We start from the raw sequence: 17,494 nt of genomic DNA, 5'->3' as shown, positions 1-17,494 counted from the left end.
GAATGATACCATTGCCCCACTGGCTCTCACCTTTGTTCTACCGAGTTCTGTACTTCTGTAGTTTCTAGGCAGCCAAGTATGAGACTGTTTACAAACACAAGTATCAGTCTCTCGAACTGGTCTGGTATTGATAACATTGTTTATCTGACCAAGTCTTTCTGTGAAGGCCGGGCCAGGCCGGGCTCCAGCTCCCACCCTTCCTGCCTCAGCCTTCTGAGCAGCTGAGAGTTCATGCATGTACCCCCACTGTTGGATCCCCTGCTGGACTCTACTGTCTGTGTCCTAACACGGATGCAAACTTGGTGCATAGAATGCCACTTCTGCGGCTCCACAGTTCTAGCTGGGGCCCACGTGGGATCTCGCTGGGGCTATGGTTCCCCAAATCCAGGGTTCCAAAGTTGGATCAGGTCTGCATTGTCATTGGTGACATAACTAGGGAAGCATCCATTCCCAGGCCTGTTCTGTCGCTAGCATTGCTCAGTTCCTTTCAGGATGCAGAAGCCCCCAGCTTCTGACTTGGTTCAAGACTCCGTATAGTTGTTTTCCATTTATCTGAGATCTCCACTCTGGCAGTTTGTCGCTTCAAAAATACCAAGTCAAATGATCTGTGTATGTATAATCGTGCCCAATATGTCACCTCTGCCGTGTTCTTAAAACCAGAAGCAAGCCACAGGTCTTGCCAACATTCAGGCCAAGGCAGCCACATAGAGTGGTTGTTACAAATGAGTAGCGATCAGAGAAACTCATCCAGTGATACAGATGTTGTGTGACTACATTCACAAGCAGGTAAACAAATGAAGAGAAATGAAGGGCCATGCTTAGGGGGAACCCTCCTCATCTTCCCTGGAGTAGAGAGGAGCCACAGGTACAGATTTAGTCTCTGAGCATATGAGCTGACTCCTGCGATTCCTGCTTCTCTTTGAAGACACAAATTGCCTGCCCTTCCTGCCACGCCTGCTGTGCCTGCCACGTCTGTCACACCTGCTGTGCCTGCCATGTCTGCCACACCTGCTGTGCCTGCCCTTCCTGCCACGCCAGCTGTGCCTGCCACGTCTGTCACACCTGCTGTGCCTGCCATGTCTGCCACGCCTGCTGTGCCTGTCCTTCCTGCCATGCCTGCCGTGCCTGCCACATCTGCTACACCTGCCCTTCCTGCCACGTCTGCTGTGCCTGCCCTTCCTGCCACACGTGTTGTGCCTGCTCTTCCTGCCACACCTGCTGTGTCTGCCCTTCCTGCCACGTCTGCTGTGCCTGCCCTTCCTGCCATGTCTGCTGTGCCTGCCCTTCCTGCCACACCTGCTGTGCCTGCCCTTCCTGCCACGTCTGCTGTGCCTGCCATTCCTGCCATGTCTGCTGTGCCTGCCCTTCCTGCCATGTCTGCTGTGCCTGCCCTTCCTGCCACGTCTGCCCTGCCTGCCCTTCCAGCCTCATCTCATGCCACCCTTCTCTCTTCTGGTCCCTGCTCTCTGGCATCTCAGACTCACCAGGCTTTGTGACATCAATCCCTCTGCACGGAAACTGCCTTGAGCATGCGTCCCCAGCACAGCCTTTCCCCAGTGACCAGGCTTTCTTTCATCTCAACACACACTGGCCTATCACAGGGCTTGACAAGCTTTTCTGTGTCCCGGCTCTCAAACTGGGTCTCAGTTTTAGAACTTACTACAACTGGCTGTTTTTGAGCCCTGGTCAGTAGATTTGAGGTGGGGCCCTGGAAGGTGTATTTCCACCAGCCCCTCACATGATCGTTCAAGGACTCCACTCTGAGAGCACCTAGTATATCACGTTATCCTTTTCTTCTCACTGCTGTGATGGCTACGCTTGGTTGTCAGCTTGACTACATCTTGATTTAGCGAAAACCCAAGAGGCTGGGTATACTAATAAGAGTCTTTGCTTAATTGAATCACTTGATGTGAGAAGACCTGCCTTTAATTTGGATCTTTTGAGGTGGGAAGATCCACCTTTAAGCTGGGACACACCTTCTGCTGGCAGCCTGTGTAAAGGATCTGGAAGAAGGAAGCTTAATCTCTTTGCCTGCTTTTCCTCATTTTCAACCCATGGGTATTAGGGTCTACAAGGCTGGCATTCCAACACATGCTTAAGATCAGCTGAGACATTTATGGGCTGAACAATTACTGTATTCCCAGACTTTCCATTGGGAGACAGTCATTTTTGGACAAACTGGATCACAGCCTGTGAGCCACTCTAATAAATCCCTTTACACACACACACACACACACACACACACACACACACACACACTCATGCTCATATTCACATGTGCGTACACACACACAACACTCAAGTTCATACTCACATGCACACACACATGCACACACACCCGCATGCATGCCCTCTTCTATTAGTTATATTCCTCTATAGAACCCTGACTAATATGTACTCCCCTCCTCTTGTCAATTGTTATCTATAATTGCTTGTTTCTGTACTTATTATTCATTGATAAGTTCACAGTTTGGCACAGCAATGCTGGCATGAGGCATATTGTTCATGGGTCGGCCAATGAGTGGGCTGGAGGATGGATGGACATTCTCCTAGGGTGTACAGTACCGTTTGGAGCTAAGTTGGAGGATCCAGTTTAATATGTGATTTCACAAAGAGATGTTAAGGATTTGCCAGAAATGCACACATTATGCTGTGTGTTATAGTAACTAAGTCATGTTTACATCTACATGCACACAACACTGGGTTGCCAGGATACTCATTGGAGGGCAAGTATAACATTAAACAAGTGAATTTACTAAGTTATGCATAGTGAGACTATTTCAAGAGAAGTCTTAAGTTTAATGTACCTTAAGAAGAATAGGCTTATTATTTTTTCCTCTCAATTTGAACTTTTTCTCTTTCCTCGTCTTAAGGGCTCTATTCTTGCCCCGCTTGTAGATTGGCTGCATAGCTAGCCTCATCCCTGCGGGGTAGCGCTGTCGTTTGCTTTCATTAGATTATGATTGAAACTTTTGTTACAGCACTTTCATCACCAATTACTGGTGACACCTGTGGCTGCTGCATGCAGAAGGGACATCTTTCCAAATGAACAGAGATAACAAGAGATAGCATCTGCGAGGCATAAGACACGTGCCTTCCAATGAGAAGCATAAAAAGCATGCATGTATTTCACAAATCCCTGAAATTTGCTCTCCCAGTAGGAAGTGAAGGGGTGTTGCCTGGGCCGAGCTGACATATCAACAAAGGAAGTGGGAAGTTGGCTTTTATTGCTTTAATTTCAACTGCAGAAATCCAGGTGCCAGCTCACGGTGTCCGTGACTTTGATAGTCTCAGAGCTTGACTCCATCGTGTATGGACGAGTTCTTGTTATCGGACAAAATGTAAATGTGTATCCAAAATACTCTCCGACTGACTAAATTTTAAGCAGAGTAGATCATCTGCATTCTACAGTTAGAAACTGCTCCACGGGTCATTATTCTTAAGAGGAAACTCTTTTATAAGATAAGGATATCGACATATAAGTAAGTGAAGTTATTCCTTCAATGTTGCATGAGAAGTCAGCCCATGAGACCCAGTGTGCAGACTTTGCTCCTTCGCTCTCAGTTTGCTGCAAGGTGACCTAAGAAAACCCCTTGCGTTTAACGCCATGGTTTTTAAATAGTGTTGAGACATTTGACATATTATTTCTATTAAAGTGGTTCTCAGGAGTCTTACAGACTGAACTGGCCTCCAAAATGTATACATTAAACTTCTGGCCTTCGCTGTGACTCCATCTGGAGACAGGAGCTCTACAAAGATGATTAAGGTGGAACGGCATCCTCTAGGGAGCCCCAATCCAACAGGTCTGGGTTTCTTATGGAAAGATAGAGATTCTCCAGGGTTGAAGGCTCCAGAGGAAGGACCCCTTGAGAGGCCAGTAAGAGGCACTCATCTGAAGGCCAGGGAGAATGGGAACCTGCCAATGGCTCCATCTTGAACTTCCAGCCTCCAGAATCTTCCCATTGTTTAAGTCACCCAGTTGGTAGTATTTTATCCTAGCAACCCCAGCTGATGATACAGGCTATACCTAAAAAGAGCTTCAGAAATGAGCTCATTGTCTTCCTAGTTTCTATCTCTAAAAGCCGGCAACGAAGCCGACCCATTTCACAGATGGTGAGCCTGATGAGCCGCAGCTCTCAGGCATTCTGTGAGAGGCGGGAGCTGTGCTTGGCTGACTCAAGTATTATCAGCTACGGTGAGACTCAGCAGCTCCTCTCTCGGTACCTGCACTTCCTTCAACGTGCTACAGTCTCAGCACTGACTTTATGTCTAAAGCCGAGTTTTACTTTGGAATCAGAAGAAGGCAGAGACCCATGAGGATTTAAGGCTAGTTTTTGTTGACGAGAAACCACAGCTGTGAATGAGAGTTGGCTTGGACGATGACTTTAGTGAAGTACTAAGTCTGCAATGTTCTCCTTCTCACAGCCTCAGTGTCAGGAGCAGCTCACACCTTACCAAACGGGGGAGGCTGGATCAAGTTGGCTTCCTATTTGCTGTGAGACCGAGTCCCTGCCTTGGCTTTGGACGCTCCTCTGTTTGTCTGTCCCACTCAAGCTACCTAGAATGATGTCACAGGCCTATTCCACACCAGTTCCACACACAGGGCTCTTACCTAATACCTTTCAGGTTGCAACGTTCATCTTGAATCCCTATCCCCTGTGAACTCATGGAGACTCTATCATGCTGATTTTTTTTCTGCCAGACTACTTAAGAAATTTCACACCCGCACAGGTGGCACCTTTTCTTAGACACCCTCAGGCCCACGGTTGTTTGGACAAAGTCTCTGCGAGGCTGGTGGGTACACGAAAGCAGTCTTGCGTAGAGCAGCGCTGAGCCGTAGAAGCAGGCGGATCTAGACTACAACCTCGCATCAAGTCATGCTTGAGCTGGGTGGCTCAGACAGAAGTCACTTAACCTTCCTAAGTAACAAGGAAATTGTTGTCGGAGGCTGCTTATTTGTTTCTGGCTACCCAGACTCGAAAAAAAACACAAACTGTATTAAATTATTAAATCAAATTATTGCTTGGCCAATCACTTAAGCACATTGCTAGCTAGCTCTTACATCTAGAAGTGATCCATTTCCATTATTTTATATTTTACCATGAGGCTCATGGCCTACCGGCAAGCTTCTGGCATGTCTGTCTCTGGTGGGGTTACATGGCATCTCCTTGACTATGCCTAATCTCTCTCTCTCTCTCTCTCTCTCTCTCTCCCTCTCTCCACACACACACACACACACACACACACACACACACACACACACACACATGTATATACACACATACATATATACATACATATATCTTCCAGCCTGACTATATTCTGTTAAGCTATTGGCCAAAAGCAGCTTCTTAATTGACCAATAAAAACAACACACATACAGAAGGACTTCCCACACCAGGTAATGGCAGCCATTTTCCACTGTCCGGGATAGAAATGAGGGCTCTCCATGGTCCTCTTCCTTCAGGCACGTCAGTTTTCCCAGTTTTCCCCTCTACTGTCACCAATACCGTCAATTACAGATTCTCATACACTCTTCATCTTTTGTGGTCTATGATCTGCTAGCCCTCCCCTTGGTGCAATGACTCTTTTTTTTGAAACATAACCATAATTTTATTTTTACAGAATCCCATAAAAGGAACATCACTCCCATGACAGCTGGAAGTAATTCTAGAAGAGAGCATCTACTCTCCCCACAAAGTTTGTCCTCAGGATTAGGAACATACATTAGGGGTTGATTATAACTGGTTGGGAGTTGGGTTGGAAATTATGTTAGGGTCAGATATTTGTTTGAGAAACAGGGAAAATTGAATTGGATAGTAGGTAGATTAGTGTAGCTTACTAATGTGTAACAGAGTGAATACGTGTGAGCTATTGTTAATGGACAATTTATATTGGTATAGATTCATGTATGTTGATACAAGTTCAAATTATATTTGTTATATTGAATATGCTCCTGTTTCTCTTTACAATTGCTGTAAATCTATGTAAAGTTATTTGTCAGATTGTATGCAGGTGCAATGACTCTTGAAGGCTCTCTGGGGGTGGGAATTGTGCTGACTGTCTGTCTCATACAGGAGTAATTCAAGGCATCTAGGAAATGCTGTCCTAGCTTGGGCAATTTCAAGTCTTGGGAAGGCTGGTACTTCAGTTGCTATCTACAAAAGACAAAGTGTGTGGTGGGGGACCAGCAGCCATGGGGGGATATGAAGAAAGCTAAGATGCTGTAGGGCTGCCTCCCACCGCAGCCTCAGTCTGGCCCCCAGACAACCTGCATGGAGCCACTGTCTGATCAACAGCCGGTGCAGGACAGTCAGGGGGCTGGAAGTCAGAAACCAGGGTCTTCTGGTCAGTTGTCAACGAAGTCAATGTGTGACATCACACTTCTAGGGAATCAGTCTAGTGTAAACAAATGCCAGGAAGGGAGTTGCGCATCAGAGCCCATAGGAAGAAGGTAATCACTCAGACTCCAGCTAAGACCCCAGGATCCAGGATCCGGTCTTGGTTTTGAGAAAACAGAAGCAGCAGCTTTGGGCAAGGGGATAAAGGCCAGAAAAGGCTTCAGTCCAGAGGCCAGATGTTTGCCTGGGCTCTCAGGAGGCAAAGCAGACATAGATCCATGGTAACAAGACTAATTTCGGATCCCACCAGCTGGTCACCTGGGCCCTGTCCTCTTCTTTCTGCCCCTTTGAAATCAATGGGCCACCTGGTAACCTTGGCCTGAAGCAGCAGCCAAGGTAACAGGCTCTGTTCCCAGGAAGGCTCCAAACTCCCCTTCGCTTACCCTTTGTTCTGTGTCTACATTCTGGGCATCTCTAGCACTTGATTCAATAAATTGTCTCTCAAAGTTCAGCCCTTCATATGTGTACCTAGTCAGTCCCCTACAAACAGACAATTAGCAGAAATTGTGCGATGCTTGGAAAAGTCCCTGCAGCCTTATCCAAAAGGCCACACCCTGGAACTCAGAGCTGGTCTCTGGACAGACCAAGGCTGTCTCAGGACTGGACAGGGACTGAGGTGGGCACTGGTTGAGTGTCAGGGAGCTCATCTGGAAGAGCCAGGTCGCCAGTGACAGACATTCTCTCTTCATCTGTTGGGAGACACCATGAACTGGAGAACGCCCTGCCCTTGAGAGTGAGGAGTTCAATTTTCAACTCCAGGATCCTGCCTTGGCTAGCTTCCTTAGTATCTAAAAAACGCCATCTGCTTGACTCCCTATGCCCATTTGCTTGATGGGAAAATTATCTACTCTTCTTTTTGGCCAAATATCACAGAGGCAAGGGCTAAAGATGTCAAGGGCTTTTCCACTTTTCTAATATCTCTTGAAAGGACCGAAAATTCCCATCATCAGGAAATGCATCTTTTGTCTTACCTCTTAGTCTCTTTTGGAAAACTTTTAACATGTTCCTTGACATGATTTCCCAAACAGTAAAATGAAGGTGGCTCTATTGGTACCACATGAATAATAATAACAACTAGCTCTCATTGTTATTCTTAAATCTAAGGTGGGCTAGCCACCAGGGAGTCTATAGTGAATAATGTATATATGCATATACATGCATATATATATATATATATATATAAAGCAGAATAATTTCCAAAGAATAATCTCCATACTACAGCATGAAAAGAAGCACTCCCTATAGATTTGTACTGTAAATAGCTACTTTTGTGTCTCCCAAAAAGTTAGCCACATTTACTATGGATGGGGCTTCTGGCACACTTGAAAGGTATCTCAGCTCTTTACCTCCAAACTTCTAAATAACATCCAGGGAAAGAGGACGGACTCTTCATAAACCTCCAGGGACTCCTACTGCATATAGCCCCCAAATTCCATAAACTAGCAGGACCCTTCTTGACCGTCTCACGGTAACTCCCCAGCCTCTCCTTCTGCTCTCGTAAGAGTAATTGTCTATGAGGATCTACTCACTGAAATCTGAGAAATATGTTGGCACCTCATAACAAGACAAGTGGCCCCATCTTACACTAAAGCGTATTTCAACACATCTATGCAAATACCAAGAGTTACTTCAGTGAGATGTTCTGGGACAAAGAACATTCTAAAATGTTCTGCACTAAGAGAACTTCTTCCCTGGAGCAGACAGGCAGCTACTCATGAGACCTTACCAAAAAGCTCGCTTTTCATGGAGGACTTTCCGTAACTCTTCTTTCTGGGACTCTCCTAAAGGAGGCTTAGCATCAGCCCCCTCCTCATGCTTCTTCCCTCCTCCACGCTCCAAACTCAAACCACAATCTGCTAAGACGTTCCGTGAGTGTTTAATGCCTTGTGTGCTTCCGGGATCCTGAAGGTCTACTTCATGGTGTCTACGTCTTTACATGATGGGTGGGTCTTTCTTCATGCATTTGGCTAGACACTAGGATCTGTATTTGTCACATTGCCTGCTGTTGCTAATCCTGGGGCCGACCCTAATTCTTGGAGTTCTTGACCCATTTTTTATTGTAGGATAACAAGTATCTTGACTGTAATCTATTAATTGAATAATTGAATAAACTTGTTTCCCTCCAGCGCAAGCACACTGTTTGCACACAGTGTCATCCCAGGCCCTCCAGCTATGGAAGGTCTGCCAGATATGTTTATTAACCCCCCGTGCTTGGAAAGCACACAGAAAGCTGTCATCCCGAGCAATACAAAAGTGCCTATCTCAGCTGGAGATCTCACTGGTATGAATAAAGGGAGAGTTTGTGGTACAGTTTTGAGATGTAAAGAGAAAAAGCTTCCCCACAGTGCAAATGTGTTGTAACCCTCAGGCGAGAAAAAAAATATTGAATTGTTGCTGGCAGTACAATGTAATTACTGAGTTAGTGGCGGTTATGTTTCTAAGCTTCTTAAGGTAGAAATCACATTAATTTGGCCCTCTCCAAAGGACATTCCAGGTTGTTAAAATGAACTGTTGAAACATTTCTCACTAATGAACCTGGCCAATGAACAGCCATTTTCACATAAGTCAAATGCTGGACAAGTTGGCAGCAAATGGGGAGACGTGCTACCGAGGAAGGCTTTGTTAGCCAGCAGCCACACTGCCTTGGGATGCGCTTTCCAATTCCCGCTGTTCAGACATTTGACCCGGGCTGTAAAGGAGTGGGAGGCTTGAGGGAGAAAACAGTGCTGGACTCAGAAGTTAGGCAAGGGGACTTGGTGTCTCACTGGAGGACAGAGCCATCCGTGGTATGCACCCAAGCATTACAAGATGTTATCTTGTGAACAAGCAGACATTCAGCTCATGAAAAATGGTGTCTTTTGTCTTTTCCCTGGTTCGTCAGAGCTGCAGTCATTTCTCAGGGTCAGAGTGGACTATGGCCCAGAAAGACATCACTACTGTCAGGCCAGAAAGAAGTCAGTGGCTCTGTCACCCAAACTCAGATGCTAGGTGACCCTGCAGAAGTCTGCCATAGTTTCCTGCAATTCTGTGTCGCTGTAAAGGGTCTCAGTGAAGTGCCAGTTTGAGAAAAGCACCCATTCTTCCTAAATGGCAGTGTCCCCTCATGTGGGGTTATTTGATAGGCTCGGCATCCTGATGCAGGGAAGATGCTTTTGTGGTTAGGTGAATTTGCCGTGCCTTCTCCTGGGTGGGTCATGACAATGTGTTTAACAAAGGGCATTCATTGGTGGGCACTAGAGTAAGGCAGAGAATCCCTTGAAGGATTATGTTTCTATACATATGCAAGAACCCGAGGAAGCAGGTTACACTGGTTCTTCAGTAGAGGAAGTGTGTTATAGTGGAGGAAGTGTGTTATAGTGGAGGAAGTGTGTTATAGTGGAGGAAGTGTATTATACTGGAGAAAGTGTGTTACAGTGGAGAAAGTGTGCTACAGTGGAGGAAGTGTGCTACAGTGGAGAAAGTGTGCTATAGTGGAGGAAGTGTGCTACAGTGGAGGAAGTGTGTTACATGGAGGAAGTGTGCTACAGTGGAGGAAGTGTGCTACAGTGGAGGAAGTGTGCTACAGAGGAGGAAGTGTGCTACAGTGAAGGAAGTGTGCTACAGCAGAGGAAGTGTGCTACAGCAGAGGAAGTGTACTAGAGTGGAGGAAGTGTGTCACAATGGAGGAAGTGTGCTATAGTGGAGGAAGTGTGAAACAGTGGAGGAAGTGTGCTACAGTGGAGGAAGTATGTTATAGTGGAGGAAGTGTGTTATAGTGGAGAAAGTGTGCTACAGCGGAGAAAGTGTGTTATAGTGGAAGAAGTTATAGTGGAGGAAGTGTGCTACAGTGGAGGAAGTGTGTCACAGTGGAGGAAGTGTGCTACAGTAGAGGACTATGGATATTTTCCTTTCTTTAAAAAAAAAGAGGGGAAAGTGGTGTGGGACAATTATATATTCTGTCAATTATGTTTTAAATAAATGCTGATTGGTCAGTAGCCAGGCAGGAAGTATAGGTGGGACAACCAGACAGGAAGTAGAGGCAGGGCAAAGAGAAAAGGTATATTCTGGGAAGAAGGAAGTTCTTTCTGCAGTCCTGTCCAGACACCAAAGAAGCAGGATGTGACCTGCCCCACTAAAAAAGGTACCAAGCCATGTGGCTAACATAGATAAGAATAATGGATTAATGTAAATTATAAGAGTAAACAAGAAGCCTGAGCTAATGGGCCAATCAGTTTTATAAAATATATAGACCTCTGTGATTTTCTTTGGGATTTATCAGCTGTGGGAACTGGGCAGGACAAAAACCCCAACAATCCTGGCCCTCATGTTACAAGGTAGCCTTATGTAACACTCAGACTGTAAGACACAGCCAAGTATGGCCTTGAATTTGGAATCTCTTGCCTCTACCTCCTGAGAGCTAGGATCACAGGTACGTGGCAGTCTGCCTGGTTTTAGGTAGCACTGAGAACTGAACCCAGGGCTCTGCAGGACAGATGGGCATCCTACTGACTAAGCCCCATCTTTCAATGGGAGAGAGACAATGTCTCATGACCAATCTAAAAGCTTAGTATTATTCTTGGAGGTACTTCCTGTGTTGTATTAGCTGACTGCCTCTGTATGGCAGCCAGTGTGCAGACATGGCCTGTTTACGGAATGCAATGGTTCTGGAAGCGAACGGGACAGCGTGTGCTGAAGTCACAGAGAAGCTGAGTTTCATAGACATCACCACAATTGCTCAGGTCATGGCGTCTGACTTACTTACCACCTCCATCAGCTCAGAGATAAAGACTTTCCTCCTTGCCTCTTGCTGATTGGTCAGAGCTTCCCAGCATGCTTTGCAGCACTTCGTGTAACCATAGTCCTCTCTCGAGGGAACAAAAGCGGGGAGAATTGTGTTCTACACTTGGTATTATTTGCATAGCCCAATAAAGCTCTCCTCTACAGATGTAGCCTTCGATAATTTATTGATGTAAAAGTGGCCTCAGGTACCAGGTTTTTTGGCAGCTGTTACCCTGTCAGCGTACACTGTAGAACATGGGATCCATGAATATTTTATATGGAGAAGAAATGGAAAATACAGCTTTCGCTATATCAGTTCCCAGTCCTGGTCTTCATTACTGAAATATGAATTGAATCCCATCTTTGAATTTGATCAACCCAAACTGTGAGAACTGAGCCCTGCCTAAATTGGATTTCAGCAGCGAATTGATTTGAGCCCTAATTTTTGTCTAGCATGTCAGCTGCTCCTGGACTGTAGGGTGGCTTTAGTGACTTCCGTGTGAGTGGAAGCTGGAGACTTCACTGCTGATAGGCTGGTCGGGCCCTTCGCTTTCTCTTTTCAGCAAGTTCACTGTGTGAGGAGTTGTTTAAGCTTCATTTATGCAGTTCTGAAGCAGTTGGAGGTCACCACTCTGTCAAACACTTCTCTTCCATTGTTGGGTTATTAAAATGTGAGTTGGGAAGTTGAGCCTGTCCCTTTTAGAATGAAACACTTAAAAATAATAAAAAAAAATTTTAAAAAAGTGTGGTTTGGCATCTACAGTACTTGTGAGTGGTGTGCTTTTGTTGTTCCGGGCCGTGGGCAACACTGAAGACCGGTTCCCCATATCTTCAGGGTTCACCCTTTCACTGCTGGCAGGGCAGTGGTCACGTGATTTGGACCACTGTGGATTATAGTATCCAGAGTGCTGGGGATCTGTGAAGTGCTTGCAAGCTGCTGCAGGATTTGTGGCTTCACAGGGCGTCGCTGAGTTCTACACCCTGCAAAGACCTGCACATTTCAGGGATTTGTGGCTCTTCTCAAAAGAGCGCGCCCCGGAAGTGCTTCACTTCAGGTGGTTTGCTTTTGTGCTCTCGTTATATTATGGTGTCTAGGTTTTGCATATCTTGGGGGGGGGTTGAATTTTTTAACCTGTCTGTAATCCCATCTTGTCTGATGAGCCCCCGATTCAGCCTATCTATATCTTTAATTGATGCTCTCTGCAACTCTGTGCGCTAAATTGCAATTCCACAATCTACCTGAGAGACAGACAGTTCAATCAATGTACAAGTTACTCTACTTATTTTAAATAAATGCTTTTCAGACTTAGTAAACACCATTAGGGGAAACATGGTGGGTTTAAAATAAGGTAACTGATTTATATTTCTTCGTATGAAATCCCTAAACCCACTGAGGTAAAGAAATGTTCATATGAACCCTAGAAAATCACGTTTTGTGTGAAGTGTGTCTTGAGTTTCAGAACCATGTAGTTGATCCAGATGCCTTTAGCGACAATTGACAGGTGTGCTCTTGCTGGTAGCTGACACACTCTGGTACTATTTGAAAGGTTCCATTTTTAGGATACCAAGATAGCCTTCCACTTCTGATACTATACTTAACATGTAGCTATCACCAGCTTAATTAATATGACACTAAGCATTTGAGAACTCAAGGGATTTAGCTTTTATTCTTTTGAAACATAGATGTAAAGGGAATACCAAATAATCATTGAGCTTAGTGGATAATTGTAAAGGGTTTTGTTTAACTTCCAGAACTTCCTAACTGTAACCATAGCTGCGGAATGGTTCCCATGCCATTTCTGAGTGATTTAATGTTTGGTGACTTTCCTGTTGCACTCCATAAAGAAAAGAGGCTGCATCTTACTCTCCTTGCGCCACATTCTACAGGGATGTTCCCTTAGCACAGGACTCCTTCAATCGTTCGGCTGCTTTGTAACATGAGGAGCAGCTGCTAACAAGCATCTGCCCCGCTAGCTTACACCCGAAATAATCACACAGAAACTGTATTAATTAAATTACTGCTTGGCCCATTATCTCTAGCCTCGTATTGGCTAACTCTTACATCTTGATTTAACCCATTTTTTATTAATATGTATATCACCATGAGGTTGTGGCTTACCAAGAAAGATTCAGCATGTCTGATTCTGGCTGCTCCGTGGCGGTTCTCCCTGACTCTGTTTTCTTCTTCCCAGAATTCAGTTCGGTATTCTTCACCTACCTAAGTTCTGCCCTATCAGGCCAAGCAATCTCTTTATTAATTTACCAGTGAAAGCAACACATAAACAGAAGAACCTCCTACACTACTGCTTGAATGCATTGCCTGAACGTGGGTAGCTACCTGAATAAATCAAGCAAACAAACAAATAAGCAAATAAACAAAGCCCTTTTGTTTTCTTCCTGGCTGGTCCTTCCTCTTTATGGTCCAGGCTAACACCTGCACAGTCTCCAGCAAGCGGCCTGGTCATCAGTTCCTTGGGCCTGCAAGGCTGAAGTTACTGTTTTCCCATGGATTTGATTAGGAATTCAGTGCTGGTTCCCTCAGCAGTGGTTCTCACTTACATAAAAAAAGACACTTGTCTGTCTCTCAAAAGATAGGGTTGGCCAAGGGTGGGGACACCAAGGTGGTAATACTACATTTAGTTGAATACATGGGCTTTGAAATCAGACAAAGGTAGAGCAAGCAGTTAATTACCCACCTTACCCTGAGTAAGACGGGCCTTAGTTTAAAGAACCACCCTGTGTTTAATGGGATAATAAGGAGAATTAGTTCTTTTCCCCTTTTTTCTTTGTTGTGGTTCTAGGGATGGAGTCCAAGTTTCTGCACATGCTGGGTAAATTCTCTGCCACTAAGCAACACCCGCAGACATTCGTGGATTATGAGACAGATTCTCACTATGTTGCCCAGGATGTCCTTGAATTCTCAATCTCTCAGCCTCTCATTTTCTGGGATTCCACCATAGCTAACAATGAAAACTGTATGAGTTGTTTCGAAGATCAACTATATCGTAAGCAGGAAGGCTCAAGACACTTCTGAGTAAATGCACGGTAGAGGACAAGCAGTGTAGTCCTGGCTCACCACACTTCCTACTGTAGCAACTCATTCAAACACAGGTTGTCTAAGAGAGCTCGAAAGAAACAAATGGACCAGGTTTACCACCCAGATTCACCCTTATGTTTTGGATGGTCTAGTTAACCTGTTGTCTTTTCTTACGCTGCTGTGCACAGTTAATCATGATTATTTGGTCCTAAAACCCCAAAGGCAATTTCAATAGCTGCCAACTCCCTTTAACGCTGATTAGCAAGAGAAGAATGGGCCTGGCATCTAGGCATTATAGTTGGTCACAGACCTAGCACTCGTTCGAAGCACTAAGGGACAGGTCAGTCATTGAATTTTCCTTATGTATGCTAAGAGACTGGTGTGGCACTTTGAACATAATGTGTCTCTCATATTCTTTGCTGCCCAGTTGGGGATTCTGGGTGGGTAGGTTTAGGGGGTGTGGCCTTGCTGAAGGAAGTATGCCCCTGGAGGGTAGGCTATGAAGTTTCCAAAGTCCATGCCATTGCCAGTGTGCTCTTCCTGCTTTCTGTTTACAATTCAGGAGGTGAGCCCTCAACCCACTGCCTCTTCTCGACCATGATAAACCAACGGTAAGCCCATATAACCTCTTTCTTTTTTATTTTATTTGGTATTTTATTGGTATTATTTTATTTGGTATTTTATTAAAGCAACAGAAAAGTAACTAACACAATCAGGAGTTGTGATTTAAACAAGATTTATTCTATTTTTAATTATGTTGATGTGTATATATGCACACAAGCATGCAGCTGCCCATGGAGGTTAGAAGAGGGTGATAGATCCCCGAAACCTGGAGTTATAGGAGGTTGTGGCCCATCTAGTGAGGGTACCAAAAGCCAAAATCGGGTCTATTGCAAGAGCAGTATGTGTTCTTTACTGCTAGGTCATCTCTCCAGCTCTGCAGGCACTGCTGGATATAGAGACACGACTGCACCTTCTTTTATTAAAGGTAAAGAGATGCTACAGTCTTATCTAGTGGGACATCACTATACAAGACTGCATAGAGACAGAGGAAAAAATGCATGTCTGCTGTTGACCTATGAGGGTGCCCACACCTCACTTTGCCATCGTATCATGGAAATGATGTGTCCCCTTCCCCTCGCCCCGCTTCTCTCAGGGATGGGAGGAATCCCAGGAGTAACCTCTGTGGGGTGGGAAGGATGGTCATTGCGGACTGAACCCTGGAATGCTCAGTGAGATCAGAAAGAGCTATGGAAATCAGGACACTAACCCTCTGAAGCAGAGTGACTGACTAGTCAGTGTAAGTATCGGTCGCGTACATACATACTTATTTCTATCTTCCTTTTTTGGACAGAGCCTCATGTAGCCCAGGCTGGCTCTGTACTTGCTGTGAGGCTTAGAGTGCTAGGATTTCAGGAGTGAGCCACCACTAACAAAGGACTAAAGAAGAATGAGTAACTAAGTAAGAATGTGTAGAAGCATAGGAAAAGACAACTGAAAGCCAGAACCCCTAAGATACAAGGGTGAATCTGGGTAGTAAACCAGGCCCACTCTAAAACCCCCATACTGTTGCTCTAGGCTGGTATTGTTTGGAGTAGTTGGACATCTTTGATGTACTCAGCAGATGAGAAAATCACATAGCAGACTTATACCTTGTATGTGTCTTTAATTAAGGGAAATATACCTTTTATAGATTGGGTCATAGCATTAAAAAAGAAAATATTGTTTTTAAAAAAATAATTTGACTTGGTACTAAATCCTGTGACATGTTTTTGTACATTTGTGTCTAGGTGAATCACAAATGTTAGGGAGGTCAGCTGAGCACCATTGTGGCATCCAGGCTCAAGGAGGGAAACCCTGTCTCAAAATGAAAGAGAGAGAGAGAGAGAGAGAGATAGGGAGGGAGAGAGAGAGAGGATGAGGGGAGGAAAGGAAGAATGGGGGAGGGAGGGAGAAGGACGGAAAAGGGAAAGTTGGGAAGAGAGAGATACTTTATTCACAAAACATGTTTTATTATTTGTTCAGAAGTAATGCTATCTGTCAGAGCCTTAAATTTTCAAAACAACAAAGGAAAATTGTGGTTTAAGTGAACTCTGGGCTGTGAGTAGCACTGTTATAACAAGGGAGCTTCCTAATTCTAATACCCCTTGATCTCAGGAGGAGTGAGAAATATTGGGGATGGTCAGCGTTTTCAAGTTCCATAGAACTGGACTTGCTTATCCATTCAACGATTCCATGTGATCTCGGACTCCAGCGACTCTGCCTTTCAAACAGGGACCTGGTAGTTGGACCTTTAAGATTAGCTAACATAGAGCTCTGAACCCCAGCCCATAAGGTCACATTTCATAAATAACCTGCTGACATCCATTCTATTGTAGTAAATATGCTGCCATCATCAGAATCATAAACACAATATAGGAATTTTAAAATGTGGTAACTCATACAATATAGTCAGTCTCACAGAGTCTCCTCTTGGAGTTTCTTCTTGTTTGTTTGTTTGTTCGTTTTTTTTTTTTTTTTTGAGTTGGATGGTGATGGAGATCCAGTTGGTCAAACAGGACCACCTGAGAAGCAGGCCCTGAAGAAAACATTGTGGTCTACCCCCTCCAACAAGAGCACAGGTTAGGTTCTGAGCCTGAAGGTTATTCGTTCCTTTAACCAGTATAGGAACTTTTCAAGTACATGAAGGGACTCAGACATTCTGTGACACACACTGAAAAGTCTCCCATTTCCAAACAAGAGTCCCAGAGTATATGAAAGCACACCACGGAGATAAGGAAGACTCTGGCAGAACTCTGTGAGCATCATCCAAAAACAAACCCTTTATGGATATAAACAAATATTTAGAAGGCATCTTGTTGCTTCATCATTTAGTTACACAACAGAAGTGAGCTCTCGCTTGGGTCCAAGACCTCCTTAGCTAGAACCAGGCATGAACTCCTTGCTCTTGTAGAGCAGGCCTCAAACACAAGAGTGGCTGGATTTGGTTTCTTTCATTAGTTAATTATCCCAACACTCTATTCACCTTCTTTGGACTATATTAGAAATATAGTGGTGGAAACTACTGAATCCCGTTACATCCCCCCTTAAGTGGTATTTAAAAATATTTAATATTTTAATCTTCCAAAAGCATTGTCTTTTGGGTTAAAAGCTAAGATTATGGGATAAGTGGTAATAGCAAAGGCTCTGTATGAAATAATGGCACAGGTAAAATAAGACTCTTTCTCTTTCTTTCCTGAGTGTGGAGGACTGTGGTTCATGCCTCATAGGCAGCTGGGTAATCCTCAACATCATTTGT

Source organism: Myodes glareolus, chromosome 20 (assembly GCF_982192425.1).
Source record: "Myodes glareolus chromosome 20, mMyoGla1.1, whole genome shotgun sequence".
Taxonomy (NCBI): Eukaryota; Metazoa; Chordata; class Mammalia; order Rodentia; family Cricetidae; genus Myodes; species Myodes glareolus.
This window is presented reverse-complemented; position numbering follows the sequence as displayed.